This window comes from Coturnix japonica, chromosome 1, assembly GCF_001577835.2.
Source record: "Coturnix japonica isolate 7356 chromosome 1, Coturnix japonica 2.1, whole genome shotgun sequence".
Taxonomy (NCBI): Eukaryota; Metazoa; Chordata; class Aves; order Galliformes; family Phasianidae; genus Coturnix; species Coturnix japonica.
Window position 1 is genome coordinate 54,616,541 of NC_029516.1, and position 18,142 is coordinate 54,634,682.

Here is an 18,142-nt window from a genome sequence, read left to right on the forward strand (position 1 = left end):
CATTCAGTCTTAGGTTCCCTCAGATGGAAGATGCTTCTCAATAAATAGGCGTTTATCTTGTTTATGCCTCTTTAACTTTCAGTTCCATGTGATTCCTATTATAAATATTCAGTGGATAAGACATTCTTGTAAATTTTACTGTGCATTTATTCTATGCATCCTGCCAACTAACTGTCCTTTTCCTTGAGCCTTTTCTTTGAGCTTCATCTCATGCACATATCATTAGTTATTTTTTGCTATTCCATAAGATGAATTCATGGGGTTTGATACTTCCCCAATTTAAATGAGGACCAACTGCTGATATCAATAAAATTGTGCTGTATTGGGAAGAAACAAATGTAGAAAAGGGTTTTATATTTTAAAAAGACATGCAGTGCCAGAGCACATTTCTAAGTTATAAGAACTAGCAGCTTCTAAGATTCCAGAAACTTCTTAGCAGTGAGCTTTAAATGAAGCAAAAAGTGCTCATATCAAAAGATTTATCTTTACTGGAAATCCTTGTCACTAGCTGAATGACAGATAGCAGTTCAATTGCATGCTGAGTGGGGTTCATGCCATGAATTTTACTCAACTGAAAGCTTACAGGAAAAAACTATTTGTGGGGGACCATATCTGAAAGCTAAATATTTGGATAGTCTTAATGAAAAATTATCACACTCCTCTGTCTGCTTGATAATCTGAAGTTCCTCCAAAGCCTTGTTTTTGGGTATGAGAGGATAAAGCTTGAAATCTCATTTATTTGTAATGAAAGAAGCCTTGGTTTCACTGTCACCAGATTAACTTTAAGCCATACAGTCAACAAGAACTCCTGGATCACTGAATCTCCTGCTTCCCAAGAGACCATGTCTTTAACTCACTGAACAAATTGCTCAAATTTTAACATAAAAGTTACCATGTGAGACTCTCAAAAGAAGCACCTATGTGTCACATCTTGAGTTTGGAACTGAAGAATCTTCCCAGGAGGGAACAAAAGACAGATGTAGTGTATTAATGAAATAATAACATGAATTTATTTACTTAAAGGAATTATTCACGCCTCTCATCTCAAGATAGGGAGTTTCATAGCTTAAAATTTCTTTTTCAGTAAGTTTGTAAAAGCTCCATCCTATATTTTTTTGTATATATGTGCTGATTTAAAGAAAATAAAAAGCAATTCTTGCAGTCTGCAAGCACTGAATCTTACTGAATTGTCTTCAGAGAGAAAGCAAAACAGCATTATACAGGAATACTGTGCAAAACAGCTTGTCCTGTCTTTGTGAAGTGGCAGCATGTTAGAAAACTGATGCGACAGTTTGATGGGTTCCCATGGAAACCGGCAGACTTGAATGCATGGGTGCGCAAGTAAGCTTGCCAGGTGTCCGCTGTTGGTTTGAAGGAGGGAAAAATTACATTTCTATGACAGCTATATAGATTAGCTGAGCAAAACACTTTCCAAAGTGATGTACTTGCAAAAATAGATAAGCACTGTCCAGACTAAAATTTGCTTGTACTTCTTACAGCAAGCTGTGTAATTCAATCTCCCTTTAAAAATGTCCAGATTGCAGTTTCTGCCCACTCACTTTTTCACCCCAAATAATATGGTCATCTGCTGCAAGGTAATTTTCTGGGAAAAAAAAGAAAGAAGAACAAAACAAACTCACAGCACAGCAGGTAGGATGAAAATACCAGTATTGAAATGGGAGGGCCAAAATAGGGTTTGCTTGATAATTCTTTACATTTGTTAGTCCTGTCTAATGGGCTATTTTAAACTATCTGATCATAGCCAGGCTTGCAGTAACTATATATCATTATCACTTTGATGAAATTAGTGTAATTCTGAAAGCTTCTCTAAACAGGAAATTTAACACAGTGTTCTTCAAGGGGAGGACTGGGAACAGTGTGCCCCAGTGGCGCAGTGGTAGGAATGCTGCCTTGCAACACCAGGGCCCGGGTTCGAATCCCCCCTGTGGCGCAAGTGGTAGAAGTGCCGCTCTGCAGCACAGGAGTCTCGAATCCGGGGGGTTGGACTCAATGATCTCTAAGGTCCCTTCCAACCCACACGAGACTATTACCTATTATTACCTAACAGGCTGAACTGTACTGGGTGCCTCACATGTACCCTTTCTCAGCATGAAGATGTTGTCTTCTTCAGTAACTCTTGGAATGCATTTAGCATTTAAATAAGCAGTGCAAATACCAGGATGCTGCATTAACACCAGGCTGCACAAAAGACTTTTGCGTATGAGAAATTATAAGGAACCTAAACCATCTGGCATAACTCCAAAGAACACAGTGCTAGGGTAGAAGCTCAGATGTTTCATTGTTTTCTCTAGGTCCGTGAGTCTTTTGCACAGTTGGAGAGAATTTTTTTTTTTTATTTTTATTTTTTTTTATCAGCATGTAAGAATCTTTTAACATTTAGAATTCCTGGGAAAAACAACTTTTGAGCAGAGTACAGGCATTGTGCTCTTTGCAAATAGCAAAGAACTGGAGAACCTTGTGCGTCCACATCAGTGTAGGACATAACTGTTTCTCAGGAGATCACATATCTGCATGGGGTCTACACTCAGGGCATTTATCTAAGTGGTCAAACAAAAGGTCCTACCCTAACTAACGAAACCTGAGAAATACTTACGATCATTCTTATATATCCCAGACTAGCCTAGTTAGTCACCAAAATGACAGTTCCTGCAAGAAGTCACTCTTCAGTGTGAAGAAAAGCCGAGAACTTTCATGAATGTGTGCCTTGAGCTCTGTCAGTGCTCGGAAGAGCTACAGTTGTACAACTGTTAACACAGATAACGAACTCAGATTTTGGATCACTATCAATAACAGTTAGAACCAGCTAATTAAAAAGAAAACCAAAGAAACAAAAACCCAACAACACCTGCACACACTGATACTTCTTTGACCAGAATGAGTGTTTATGCACTCAACTCACATGGAGATTTGCTTATGAGTTTGTTTTTTTTTTGCTTAGCCTCCACTAAACAGAATCTTTAGAATCAAATATTCATGTTAGTAATAAGGGACCATTTTAAAAAGATGCATTTCATACAGCAGTCTCTTAATTATATCTGCATACAACTTGATAATAATTCAGTGACTGTCTTTTAAGAACACCAACTTGACAGATATTAAAAGCAATACTCAATGGGAGCCTATAGTCAAACATATTTTTTTCTTAATTGCTTGCTGTTTCACAAAACATCAGAACCTTTCTAAAGAGTCCAGCCATGAGTCCTCTCAAGAGTTAGATATGAATACATACAACTGTTGCAGATGTTGCTCGTTTTCATGTCACTTCTCTTGCAGATGGGACATTTGTATTCTATGAGCAGAAAAGGTGAGAAAGAACACTGTCACAATGCAGAGGTGCAGAACAGTCTCCAGGCCCCATAACTGGTCCAGTGGGCTGAGAACAGAACAATATAATAGTTTCAGAGAAGATGCTAATGAGTGCTTTGTACACATGTCCATAATGGCATTTACACATGTCCATAATGACATTTACATCTTTATAGAGGTACTTTTCCATTATTTTATTTGACTAAATCACAGCTTCAGGATAAAATGTTGAGACAATGAGAATCTTGTACAAATGCATTTAGTATAATAGCAGAATGAGCTGACTCTGGAGAACCTTGCATGTTCAGGCAATATTTTCTTTCTGGGTTTTCTTGACACTAATTCTGTTTCTGGCTTCCTATAATACATAATTAATATGAAAATTAAAGCATGAGTGGAAATCAAACTGAAAGTCACAGTGCTTGAACTATGTTGTTCTTCCTTTCCTGAACCAAATAATTTGTATTACAGTAATGCAAACTCTGTTAACACTAAGCAAATATCAATTTCAGATACTAAAAACAATACTGGGCAACAAGATGCTAGCCAAATGATTTGCAGAAGATTTTTTCATTAATAAAACGTATGCAGTTATATTTTTCTGAAGATGACTTCCAAAGCATGAAACTTTTAACCCCCAGCTAATATAATTTCTAAAAAAAGTCAACAGACAAGTGCTGCTGGCAGGGCCCTGTAACTTCACTTCATGTTACATGCATGTAAAGTCTTCGATAAAGGCTTCTGATAAATGGGAGATTCACTAATCTAATGGCATTTAGTTGGAATTGATGTCCTGTGACTCTTTCAAGACTATCAGACAGAATAAATATTGGCATTATAATGGACTGAATACAGCAACAGGTAACTTTATGCTAGGTATAATTACCTCCATGTTGCAAGCATATCAAAAAGAACACGAAAAAATAATTATGAAAACAAGCAGAGAAACACAAAACAGTTCTGAAAAGTACCTTGGAATTCCCTGAGGGCATCTGGGGTTTGAAGAGCCCTAAATCCACATGACTATACATTTTATTGGTATGTACATTATCCAAATGCTGTTGTCAAACAAGAATGTCTCACCATACAGTATTTTCCATGGCTTTCTACAGAGACTCTCAAAATAGAGCCTTAGCAAAGGTTTCCACAGGTTTTGAATGCAAGCCCTACAGTTTTCACTCGTACTGACACTAGGTACTTTGAAAAAATATATTTGGCTATGTGAAAGAAAATTTGTCAGTTCTGTGAATAATGATCTGACCACGGAGATAACATTCCTGTCTTTCGTGTGGCAAACAAAGAACCTGATGAAGTAATAAAGAATGGCGTGGACTTCTTGCAAGTTCTACTTTACTTTAAAAACTGCTCCTACACTGTTTTGCATGGACACACTTTCACTGCAATTTCGTCTGCAAATGTTGAGGAGGTTTTCTTCTGGAAAGAACTGCACTCATAAAGACATGGGAGCAGCTTGTATTTTCGTGGAAGTTTAACTTGGAAGACAGATTACCTATTTTGGGTACTGGTAACTTGAATATGGGACACAGATGTAAAACATATATTCAATTTGTCTGAATCAGTTCTTCAAAGAGAACCACAGCCAAGGTAACTCAGGAATAGAACAATGACCAGAGGCCAGCTCAGGCTTCTCAAATGCTTTGATCCATCAAATAACTATTCACATACTCCTGGACTAATCCAAAAATATATAGATGCAAAGGTTTAAAACAAAGTTCATACTTGCTTAAACATTGACAGGTGCCAAAAGTCTTCCAGAAAGCGGGTTTGGGCTAGTAGGAAATGTTGTCTTGTGTTCAGCTCATTTGGGAGTCATGTATTCTGCAGCAACTTTATAACATGTAAAACACGATTCAGGAGAATAGTTTCCACAACGTACACTTATTTCACTTTTCAGTAACACTTCATAACTACAGGCTGTTCAATAAAAATCTGACTGCAATAGGATTCTTTTGATTGGCTTACCATATCCTCCAGATTCAAAGCCATGGGTGTGCTGGCTGGAAGTGATCACTGGTACATCTGGGCCCATATCACTTAAGAATCAGGACTATGGCCAGCTTAAGATTAGATCAGATGTTGCTTCTGAGTTCTTAAAGCCTCCAGGGATGAAGAGTCTCTGACCTGTCTGGGTAACATGTTCCAATACTGCAACATCCTCCCAGTGAGGAATTTTTTGCCCTGATGTTTAGCCTGAACCACACAGCTGCAAAGTGTGACTACTGACCTTTGCTATACATCTGCTACTACTGCTAAGAATTTATCTGAGGCTCTTCTGTAACTCCTGTCCAAGAAGCTTGATGCTTTTACTTAGTCTCAGTAGGCTAAGTAGTCCAGTAGAGTAGACCCTGATCATCAAGTCCTCAACTTGACCATCTCTATTAACCACCGCTAAGATTTCTGCCATGCTTTTGGTGGTATTTGCAAGGAAAACAGCTACTAGCTCTTACACTCAGCATCCACTGTGACCCCAGCTCTTGTTCAACTGGCAGCTGTTTGGACATTCTGTCCTCAACCTGTTGGCCCCTGCTCCTGCTCCTCCTCAGATTTGGATTCCTCTTTCTGCACTTCATGAGCTGTCTCTTGGCTCAAGATTTATTGGAACATAGCTCAGCTGTTCAGCATGTTAGGTATTCCCTTAGTTTAGCATCATCTGCAAATTTGCTAAGGGTACATTCTGTCTCTAGTGTTGAGTAATTAATATTAATGCAAGCTACAGGAATTAGTACTGATTAGTTGTTATTCCATAGTGCTCCCAAAACTCAAGTGAGAAGAATGAAACATCTCAGTCAGGATTTCTAGTTGTCAGGAAAGAATAAGTATGGAGTGTCAGAGTCCACAAGGCAGAAACATCTGCTGAAAAGTTCTTGCTTGTAGCACAGAATGCTCAAGATAAGTGCGGGAAAAAAAGGGATAAAAAAACATACTCTAGAAGAATTAATAAGAGTAGAACATAGACACTGGCTAATAAAATGTGGATAAGAAGTGGCAAGGTGAATAATATTTAACATTTTTATCTGGTCTACAGCATTTGTATTCTAGCAGACTATGAGTCTGTATGGGTTTTATATGCAAACATTTGAATTCTTCACTGTGAATTTACCCTCTCCAGTGACTAATATTCCTTGGAGATACCTCGAAAGTAGAAACTCAAAACAGGGCTTCACAGTCTCAGTTCTTTTCACCACGGGTTCCTCCTTACAGTTAAAGAATCATTTTTTCTGTGCCTGGAGAATATTTTTCTAGGTGAGTCAGAACTGAAAATATCTTGTGGGATAAAATGTAGCTTTCTAGGAGTCAAGCTCAAATTTCACAAAAGGAAAAAAGAAAGAAAGAAAGAAAGAAAGAAAGAAAGAAAGAAAGAAAGAAAGAAAGAAAAGAAAGAAAAGAAAACAAGCTACCATTTCTGTCCATGAACTGACTAATGTTTTTGTAGAGTAACTTTCTCCTTTAAAAAAAAAAAAAAAATTAAAAATGGGCAGGAAAGGAAGGTATCAAGTAGGCTATTTTCACTTGAGCACAAGGTATTGCACCTCACTGAGTTAGAACAGATGTCCTTTTTTGTTGACCTTTCCTTCTACATACAATCAATTCTCAGGAAAGGAAAACTTCAGTGTTCATATTATAACGCCTCTTCACTGTAAGTTGGCCATGGCAAGGGAAAGAACATCTGAACTCCAAAGGAGGACAGTTTCTATGTTATTATGATATGACTGAGAATTTACATATTTCCAAAACCAGAACTCGTGCTTTTTTTTTTTCTCCTGAAAGAGAAATAAAAGCACCTATGAAGTAAGTTCATCAAGCCTAAATAAGGACTAGTTTGGTGATCAATTTTACCAAGGAGTATTTTGATCCTGACCACCATTCTTGAAATTGTGGGAAATTCTGCCAGAAAATACACAGTTTTTCCACTAAGAGGCTCCCATGCGTTCCTTAAAAAATCCTATGACATGAAAATCAGTCTGCTTCACACTGCATTACTCAGTTCTCTAAAGAACCACTGAGGAAGGACATTCTGTTCTTCCAATGGCACAGCACTGAATCTTTTCCCACATTTTGCTGTTTTCATGGAGCTTTCAGCATAGGCCAATCGTACTACACGTATGAGCTCAATGCAGTGGTATAGTCAGCCCTCCTTGCACTATTATATTGTAAATCCACATAAACTGCACAGTTACAGACAGTCTTCTCAAGACTAATTCTCTACAAATAATATGCTCAGTCTCTGCTCTCAAGTGAGATAACATAGGACTTGCATACACTAGTGTTATAAATCACCTGGAACTGTTTTTGTTTGATAACTGGAGATAAACCTTGTGATATATTTTGTGAAGATACATTTTGTGAAGCATTTCCTCTCAGACAGTGCCAAAAGATCCAGTGAGCACCTGGAGGGACAAGAGGTACAAAGTGATTAAGGATGCTTTTCACCTGAATTTAAATGTATACTGAGCTATAAAAGCAACTTAGCCCTTCACTGTAAACTTTGGCTTTACATAAAAAGCCCTGACAAGCCTACAGCATCAGCATCACTCATTCCTCATCAGAAACCAAACTGCAAAACATTTTACCATGAAGAGCAGCTCCAGCAAAAAGTAGCTCTCATCAAAGTGATGATTTGACCTGAAATCCTGAGTCAAGGAGAATCTAAGAAATTCTCTTTTGGCTCCAGGATTACACGTTCCCTTGATTTCCCAGTGTTTTCACTCATTTTTCTCCATCTTCTTTCTTAACCTAAAACTAAACTGTTCACTTCTTCCTTGCAGTTAAGGAACATTCATTCAGATGCAAATTACACATGCACATCACACATGTTAGGGAGAACTCACTACCCAGAGCAAAGGATGGGGTTACATTTGAATTTGGATCCAGTCTCAGCTGGAAAATCAGGGCACCTTGTGCCCAAAGTGCACTTACCCCTCTAGATTTGTCCCTCCCAAGCAACAATCGTAGCAGGCTTCTTTCTTTAGATTTGGTTTCCATCTGTAATTTGTACAAATTATTTCTCAGCTAAGTCTATGCAGTACAGTGTTGCACATTAACGCATGGGTTCATTTCCTTGCAGCTGTGTGCTCAGCAGAGGTTGGTCTATAAAAGCTGCCATCAGCTATTGTCAAATAAGAAATGAGAAATGTTATTAGTGGGAATTGTGATTCTTTTTTCCACTAGCACTGAATCAATGCTCTACTGCTTGTTTATTGAGTTACAGAATATTGGCAAAATGCTGCCATTATGTCCAAAGAACATTCTTTCAAAATTTTTATGACTACGCTGCACCCTCTGTAATTGTGTAACTGCACTTCCTCTGGATTGAGACAACCTGCACTGTGGGGTGTCTCACAATTTATGAGCTAGAGGAGTGTGAATCTCTTCACTGAATACAATGGCCCAGCAGAAGGGAGCAAGAAGGCACAAACCACACAAGGCTTGAGTTACAGGCTCTGGTGTTCTCTTTTTTACTTTGTTTTTCATCCCCATGATGCCTGCCTCCAAATGCCTCCTCAAGGTATCAGTTGCTCTCCCTACCCTTGGAATTTCTCCCAGAAGGTTGGTTTAGCCACTGCTCCCACCAAGTCAAGTCCCAGTCCTTCTTGTACAACTTTTCTGGTCAGCCAGTCTCAGCTCCTGCCTCCATTCTGTGCTTTCATGGGGGCTGCGAGGAGTATGGATCTACTCAGCCGTAGCTCAGCACAAGAGTTAGGTCTGTCTTTCCCACACATAGGTTTGCTTTTCTGCACACCTCTGATATTAACATAGACTATGAGCATATTCCTGAGCTGAGACTACCAAGGACTGTATGAAATGAAGTACTAGCACTGAAGAATATACTGCAGAGCTGACAGATTCAATCTCTTGAAAAGTGAACAACTGTTTAGACTTTGGGTATGTGGAAATGAGAAAGCTCACTGTGGAGTCAATAGAGGAAGCATAGGCAATTCCATGGTGCCCTATGAACCTTTTCCATACCTTCCTCTGCATGTCAGAGTACTCAAAGCCTCTCATGCTTCCTGGCAGTCTGAAAAGGGATCCCAGTGTCCTGATTACTGTGATCACTTCTTCCTGCTCAGAGCTCTTAATTAAGCTTTATGATTCAAATGGAAACAGAAGAAAGAGCCTAAGCCTGTGACCATTCTGGTATTTTCAGCTTGCAGGAGGTGAATGGCTGCCAGGAGAAACACCCCTTGTTCTGAGATGCTGATGTAAGAATTTTCTTCCACTAGCCTGTCCCTGCCACTAGGGAAGGAACATACTGAATGTACAAAAGAAGGGAATCTGGCTTTCATCTGGGGAACCAAACCCAGAGGAGTGAACTCTACATGGTGAAGAGCTATAATCAATGCATCTGGTGGCTACTCATCCAATAACTAGGAATTAGGTACATGACTATAAGAAAACTGCAAAAGATCTGAAAAGAGTAGCTCCTGAATGAACTGCTACCTCCTAAAGGACAGTGAGTCTGACACAAGCAGCCCCCACAGCAGCTTCTGAATAAGAAATAGGGTTTGAAGACTGTTGAAGAGAAACTTGGCCTTCTGGTAAAGTAACAACTGAGGAGAAAGAAAAGACTTGGAGAGAGAGATTTTTCCATCTGTAAACTCAATTGCTGTTCCAGATGGTGGCAGAAGAAAGTCACAGTAGGATCACAGAGTATTTGCATCCCTGTGTATACTGAGATGCTTATCTGCTACTTACAACTCACTTCCTCCTGTTTAAAACAAAAAACAAAACAACAAACAAACAAACAAACTGCAATCAAAGCTGCAAACAAGTTGGTTGTTTCCTTCAGATATTATCATGCCTAGCACCCCCCATACCTTACTACTGTAATGTGTAAAATATTATCTTTCTCCCTAAATATTCCAAAATTTATAACTGCTTCTGGGAGGGGACTAGAAACCTATGGGAGAAAGTAACAAATCAGGAGTGATTGTGCAAGAACATTTTCCCACCAAGAATCATCTGAATGATATGAAAGGATAAAGTAAGAACAAGGCTCTGTCCTGGTCTAATGCCATGGTCCTGTGGTGAATGTCAAAGCGACTCCACCACTGTGAAGAGATCCAGATCTGCCACTGAGCACTGACTTACCACACTTTCTGATTACCAGAAATGTGCATCAAGAAAAAGAGAAGCTCCCTTCATTTCACTAACTCCATAGTGCACATTTTTTCTTCAAAACAGTATTTTTGTTTTAGGAATATAGCAGTGTCTTACACCACCTGTTTGCCAGCCAGATCCAGGCAGAAGAGCAGGACAAATGGAGCCATGATATTAATAGTTGTGAAGAAAAGAACATTATCACGTCTAATACAGTCGTGAACAGATGGCCTGCTTATAGCACAGAAATCCTTCAACCCATTTTCAGGCTGTAAAGTTCTCTGTGTCAAAATAAAATGTACCAAATAATGACTCAGGATGCTCTGCTTCCTTTCCAGGGGCATGTTCTATCACAGAAACAAGTTTCCACTTTTCCTAGCTGTTTAACTCAGCAGCTTTTCTTACACTGAAACAGATTTATCATCATATTTTTCTATTCCTATGCCTCTTACTTTCCTGTTGAATGTGGTTCCCTCTGCTCCATTTCAGATGCCCTCTTTCAACCCTGAGGTGTCTGTGAGAGACCCTGCAGATGCAGTAGCTTGTGGCAGAGCCCTTACAGGAACAATTCCCCCATTCCCTCCCACCTCCATTTCCCCGGTGCCTGTGAAATCTCAGCAGTTAGGTCTTGTCAGGCTGCACTAGAGCTTTGCATAGCTTGGTTTTAAAGAAGCCAGACAAGGTGAAAAGGAGAGGAATTTTTTCCAGCTCCTCTCTTTCTTGACAAGTTGACATTTTTATGTGGAAAAAGATGAGAACATGAAGATTTTTTATTATTATTATTTTTAAGTAATAATTATAGAGAATGAATGAGAGACGGGTTAATCACGTGGCAGCTGAGAGGCAGTGAATCACTACTGGCATGTGTCATGAGAGAGTCTTTGGACTGTGTTAAAGTGTCAGGCATTAAAAACCCCTGTGTACCCCTCTGAGTTGCTTGGTGATGTGCTGAGCACAGCAGCTATTCTGACACAGGGCTGAGGGTAACCCAAATGTTTTTAGACTGTCTTTAAATCTCATTGGCTTTCTGGTAAATATATGCATTCACTAGAGCTTTAAATATGACCTTGGAAGGGCAAAGTGTAAGGCACACTCTGTGGCAGGGTGTCCTCAGAGATTGTCACAGCTCCAAGTTCCTCCATGCACTCAAGTCTAACAAGTCAGATCCCAGATTCCTTGTCTTCTCTGTTCTGAACAGCAAACCTTCTACATAGTGACTAATAATAGTAGAAGCTTTTGTGTTGTCTCCTCTTTTCTCACTCCTACAGTTTTGTATTTAGATTGCTGCTAGTAGACATGACTGCCATTTCACCAGCATCTTAGAAACCTTTGCAGTATCCAAAACTCACATCATCATCTTTTTTTTGCTCCTATAGCCAAATCCTTTTATCACTGCTTTTGTTGGCTATTACCATAATGTAATTCAGTCATTTACCATTTAGTGCATGTCTACACCAGCATGGACTTTAACCTAGCTCAGATAATCTCTTAAATATATAGTCCAGATACTGGAAACAGTCTCATTATTATTCCTGTCAGAAACTAAAGGTGGTCCATAAGAAAGAAGGGGACAAATTCTTTAGTAGGATCTGTTCTGATAGGAGAAGGGAAAATGGTTTCTAATTAAAAGAGGGGAGATTTAGACCAGATATAAGAAAAAAAAACAAAAACATTTTACAGTCAGGATGGCGAGGCACTGGAACAGGTAGCCCAGAGAGGTGGTGGAAGCCACTTGGAGACAGTCAGGCTGGAGGGGTTTTGAGGATCCCTTCCAACTCAAGCAACTACATGATTCTACAATTATAAACTGAGACTAGTCTGTGCGGGAGAGTAACTGAAGAGCTTCATGATTCTATGACCAGATCATGAGATACTGTGATTAAACAGTTTCAGGCATCTATGTGATACCTGCAACATGCAAAGTAAAAATAACAGTAGTTTACTGAGAGGCAGCACACGTATACACATACACACTCCTTCCCATGCACCTTATTCTGAAATAAAACAAAAATTCTGCACAGTTAAAGGACTCAAAATATAAAACAGAAGATAGTCACCCCTCAGCAAGTTTTGTCCAATGTATAAAGCAAAATACAGATTTCACTGCATGAAAAACATACGGAGCCAAGCTCTGTGCTGAAATGATTCTCACATTGCTCTTCCCAGCATTCTACACCATGCTTTGAATTTGTGGTTGACTGCACACTGGTGTGGGGGCTGTAATTTCAATGTCTTAATTTTGTGACTTCTACTCATTTAAATTCTCATCTGCAAAGTTGCACGCAACTTGACCACAGAAAGGTCCCCAAGTCAGAAACACAGCCCTTGCACACTATCAGTCAAAGTAGCCAAACAGCAGAATGGCAGCAGCTTGACTGAAAGGCAATAGCAAAACAATAAGAATCATCCCAGTCCTGTCAAACTGCCATGCTCAGCCAGATTGCTGTTAACAGGGCTCTAAAAAGGACTGGCTGAAGCAGTGACTAAGAGAAATCTCTGTCTCCCAATGAAGAAAGACAAGCTGCATTTCTTGTAGTCTACAATGCTAAATTTCCCAACTTTCATGATTCGATCCACTTTTTTTTTGTTGCAGAGAATAGGGGTGGAGAAGGGGAGGGAAGAAGCTGGGTTGGAAAAAAAAAATCTTTCTCATTCTTCCCTTCTTTGGTCAGTCTGGTCTGGTTTATTTTATCTTGACTGTAGGAAGGATAAAGCAGCCTGCCTTAGAACTTGTTTAAACATTGTTAGTAGAAAAGGTTTTGTTTACTCTTCCCTTCACAATCAAAAGTTACAAGATATTAACATCTGTTGTCCTTTTTGAAAAAGCAGAGCACTATCTCATTTCTTTACTTTGCATGGTGGATACAGCTGTACCTAACAGTTGTTGCTGTTCAAAACACCTGGCACCAACACCTGGCACAAGAACTGTCTAAAAGTTACACCAAGCAGCCAACAAAATGCTGAAGTAACAGAACAAGCACTTTTGTCTTTCTTCCCCCTCTCTATCCAAGGAATTTCTATCATTGCTGTCAAAACTCAGATTCTCTAAATTCACTACATTCAAGTATTTTCAAGTATCTTCTTAACTACACACAGATTTATGAGAGAAAAGCCCTACAGTACTTGTTGGCTTATATACAGCCAACTTTTTTCAAGTGTGCTTGGTTTCATTGATTCATGAAGCAACGCCAGTCCAAACTTACACCGTCTGTCCCTGGAAACTTTCAAGGTCAGGCTGGAGGGGACTCTGAGCACTTGATGTAGCTGTAGGTACCTCTGTTCATTGCAGGGGAGCTGGCTTAGGTGATCTTTAAATGTCCTTTCCAAAAAAAAAATTGTGATTCTATTCTATGACTCTATGAAACTGGTCCACACTGCAGCTTTCCACAGCACTGCTACTTTCACCTGCTACAAACCCACATGCCCTCCTGAGCCTGCCCACTGTTGGCCCTACTCATGGAGAGACAGCATTGACATCGTTTGAGATGTACACTCAACTGCTCTTGTTCTCTTCAAACCATGTACCCAAGGCACCATGTGGCCTTCAGAGCTGATCTGCTGTGATGGGAGCACCTCTTCTACTCTTTGTATCAGCTGGACTCTCTCTGATAGCATAGATTATCCTTTATTCCCTAACAGATTCCCAGTTCATCTCCCTGCTTGATCCTCAGAGCTCCATTTTTAATTCCCATGCACTTTTCCGTAAAGTTGGACATGAGTCTGCTTGATGCCACTTAGCACTGCTTGGCTACAAGCGCTGGAAGCTTTACTTCTGCCCCATGTAAAAATGACACGAACAGCAATGAAAAACAGAGGCACTGCCATGTGAAACTTGGCCAGATGGATCTGAGAGCACTCTACACATCTCACTAAACAGTTTTCTCAGCAGAAAAGTGCATTATTTTCAGGTCTAAATGACAAATATTTACCTGATGGAAGAATTAGGCCTTTTTTCCAATGTTTTTATGTAAGCTACTTTGGAGGAGAGGCATTTCCTTTTCTTTATTTTGTTTTAGTTACCCTGAAACTGTGCTGTGTTCAATTGAAGTGAAGCAGCTGGCTCCTGGAGCACTGCACAAAATGGTTTGTGAACCTGGAGCTCAGCAGAGAAAGAGAGCCTGAAGAGGTTTTGCTGAAGTATTTTCATGCTTCAGTTCTCCTTCACCTGCACCATCAAAGAAAAACTTTGCAGAGAAAAAGCTGCAAAATAAGACAATGTGTTAGAATTCTGGAATAATTCCACTGGCTAACATATTTCTGGAGCATCACATTTATCCTTGGATACTTATTATTTCAGCAAACTGCACTCGTCTGGAGTCAGTTCATGCAGATTTAAGATTGTCCTTCACTCTGGAATAGTTATTGCACAAAAGTTTGGGTTATTTTTTCAGTAACCATTATTGTCAATCACTCACACTATCACAGGAGAGAAGAAAATCATTCACAGCAAGACAGAACTCTGGTCAGATCAGTCCTAAGGGAAGTTGGATTTATAGGGAAGTTCTGCTGGAGTGTATTTTTTCTTTACTGCCCTTCACTGAAAACTTTAAAATCAGAATGTGTTTTCTGGATAGCTTTCATTGTCTTACTGCCAGGCTAGTCACTGTTGCTACCATCTCATTAGCTAATCCATTCCTAAATTAAATATGGACAGGATTCAACAGACACATACACAGAAATGGGTAAAGTGGCTGAGCACAATATAAATGTAATTGGCTCTGATGTGATGTAGTGTCAGTAAATGCTACGTATTAATTAGGATTCCAAGGCAATCTGAATGCTTTTCTACTTAACTGCCCATACTGGATGTCAGTTTATGGAGGTATATACACAGAGAAAGCTTTTTGGTTATTCCATGGTATGAGTATCAGAATTAAATTACACTGAAATGGGAAAAGGATGTTGAATAAAATAAAGTGCCTAGAATGGTTATGTATTTGCTTTACTTAGAAAATAATGTAAATTTGCCAACTCACCTAAGGCTTTATAAGCACGATATAATGACTGGCAGTGATATTTTTTCCTGAACATTGTCTCAGTCCTCACTTGATTTTTCAGAAAGGGAAAGGACAGTGCCAAAGGCAAAAATAGGCTAGAAGAAACCTGATGGCAAGTGAAACAGGGAATTCTGGGAGGGAGAGCTCAGGATCAGAGAGTACCGGAAGGGATAAAACAGAGCAAGAAGGTGCCTCAGCCAGAGACGGCCCTGAGCAAGGACCTGCAAAGCATTGTGCAGTGTGTCAGATTCTCTTTGGAAAAAAAATAAAAATAGAAACTGTATTGTGCCTAGGTGGCATCTAAACATTTTCTTGTGACTGGGAGACACAGCCAGCCTTGTGCTTACTGCTGAAAGCTGGGGAAAGCATGGCTATGAGACTGAGAGGGGCACAGGTTGCCCAGAGAGATGGTGGATGCCCCATCCATGGAGGCACTAAAGGTCAGGCTGGAGGGGCTCTGAGCACCCTGATCAAGCTGTGGGTGTCCCTGTTCATTGCAGGGGGTTGGACCAGTTGGCTTTTAAGGGTCACTTCCAACTCTAGCAATTCTACGATGCTATGATTTTCCATGAAATACACAGAGACAAATCATTTCACAATCAGATATAAATATGTTCTTTGATCTTATCCATATGTATGGAAGGACAACTGTATTTTTTTAGCAGTGACCAAATTTGAATGCTTCAGTTTACTACAAGTCTAACAAAAGCACCTGAATTTTTCCACTTTCTCAGAAAGCTCATGTTCTCTTCAGCAATATATAGACACAGTAGTAAAATTTTATTGTTTGCTCATGTGTTCACAGTACATGCCAGACCCTTTCAGCAGTCATTGGTTTGCTCTCACAGTACTCGCTTTCACTTTATAAAATCAACACAAGTTCAAATTTTAAACACACTATATAAAATTTTTAAAAAAGAAATAAGAAAAGCACATTCCTTGGGCAGAAAGGCAGTTCTCTGTATTATATTTCAGAGTAGGCAAAGCAGTTCACTGTGCAGGGAGTGTTCAATTGTTTCTGAAACTTCCCAGCTTACTAGAACTGAAATAAAGCATTCCATAAATGATCAAAATACCTGAGGGCATGATAGCTCAATTCTTCTGGTTGTCAGCCTCCTGTGTAGCTCAGATTTCCATGTAGCTCTGTGGAAATTCAGCCATATGAAAAAGTCAGGGAGACTCAGAGGGGGGAAAAAAAAGAGAGAGAGAGAGGGAGAACTCTCAGTAAATCAAGTGTGAAATGCCTTCCACTGATACAAATTCAGATTATAAATAGAATCACTCTGAATGCACAGATGCCCTTTTTCTGTTTCCTTTCTGGAAACAGTGTGGCTTGCTGGCAAGGAAATCAAAATAAATAGCTCATTTATGTCAAATTTGGAATCTGAAAATGTTGTAATTCCTGCCATTTAGGCAATTCTAATAGTTTTACAGAATCATTTAGGGATAGAGACACAGCTCATGCCAAACTGCAGGCATCCAGCTGAAAAACAGGCTGTGCAGGACAAGATTTCACTTAAATCCCCACGGGAAGGTGCTTATAATCAACTTTAATGAGGAATCCCTCCCATGCAGAATAGTGTGTAGGAGTCATTTAAGAATAACAGAGATACAGAAGAGTAGAACAACAACAAAAAATATTATATGAGGATTATCTGCCTCAAAAAATCTTTGTCAAGTAGCTATAAATATAACAGCTTGAAAACTGGTGTAAGGCTGATACGTGATGTTTCACCATGCCAGTGGCAAGGTTCTCCCTCAGGCTTAGAAGAGAGCAGGGTAAGAGGAAGATGCTGAGAGGTTGGAGCAGTCCTCACCTTTATTCTTTGCAGCAGCAGGGCACACTGCTTGGTTCCCCATGTATGTCTCCAGGCACAGGTCTGGGCTGTCTGTTTTATTGGCTCCCCTTGAGCACTTTCTCCCTGACATTAGATTGTTGTTGGAGGGAAAGTGAATGACAATGCATTTTAAAAAGATAAGAGATTCAATGGGTTTATTATTAACACCAGAAATATTACAAAAAACCTGATAACAAATAACCATGAAAGAGCTGGAGTCCAGCTAGCTCGTCATGCTGCTTCCATCTAGCCAAAACTCTTTGTGCTCTCCTTGCTTTCTGTTAGGTCTTTGCCTGTTAGTCCCCCTGCTATAGCTAATACATTTTGCCTTTTTCTGTCCTGAAGACAACAGGACTGTTTATTACTGTTAGAAATCGAGCATTAACCAGCTAAAAAGATGTCAGTGAGGCAGTGACCAACAGAACCTAATGAAAGAATTAGAACAGGGCACATAAGGCAGTGTCCATCCCTAGATTGCATCTAATGTGAACTCATCAACTACACCTTGCAGACTTCCTAAGTCACAAATAATAGCAGCTTTAAATGTGCATGAGTAGCTCACTTTAGATCATTTCAGCATGTCTCATATAGCACAGTGCTTAGCATGTTGACCAGTTTGTGGAACAGAAGCCCTGAGTTTCCTGCGGATCTCCTGCCACTCATTCACAAACCCCAACTCTGTAAAGACACTTCTCACTGTTACCTTCTCTCCAATATATTTTTCTCCTGCTTCTATGTACACAAAAGCTGTGCTGATGGCTCCTGCTGCATTTCTCCACTTTGTTTTAGATTTACCCTTTATGTGCATCTGACAGCTCTTGCACTGGAGCTACTAGGTTAGGTTTCCTCTGGAACAGGTTT

General features: G+C 39.7%; 1 long non-coding RNA gene across 3 annotated transcripts; it reads right to left on the bottom strand.

Annotated features, from left to right (window-relative positions):
• Positions 1-1,976: 1,976 nt before the first annotated feature.
• Positions 1,977-16,672, bottom strand: LOC107315826. 3 transcript variants are annotated; one of them, XR_001556079.2, is made up of 5 exons: positions 16,520-16,672; positions 8,266-8,331; positions 7,627-7,736; positions 5,311-5,473; positions 1,977-3,394 (listed from the first exon to the last, which is right to left on the bottom strand). It is a non-coding gene; the product is annotated as an uncharacterized LOC107315826 (long non-coding RNA). The 3 variants fall into 3 exon arrangements; XR_001556078.2 differs by having other exon boundaries at positions 8,266-8,455; XR_004307827.1 differs by lacking the exon at positions 1,977-3,394 and adding an exon at positions 3,401-3,685 and having other exon boundaries at positions 8,266-8,455.
• Positions 16,673-18,142: the final 1,470 nt, after the last annotated feature.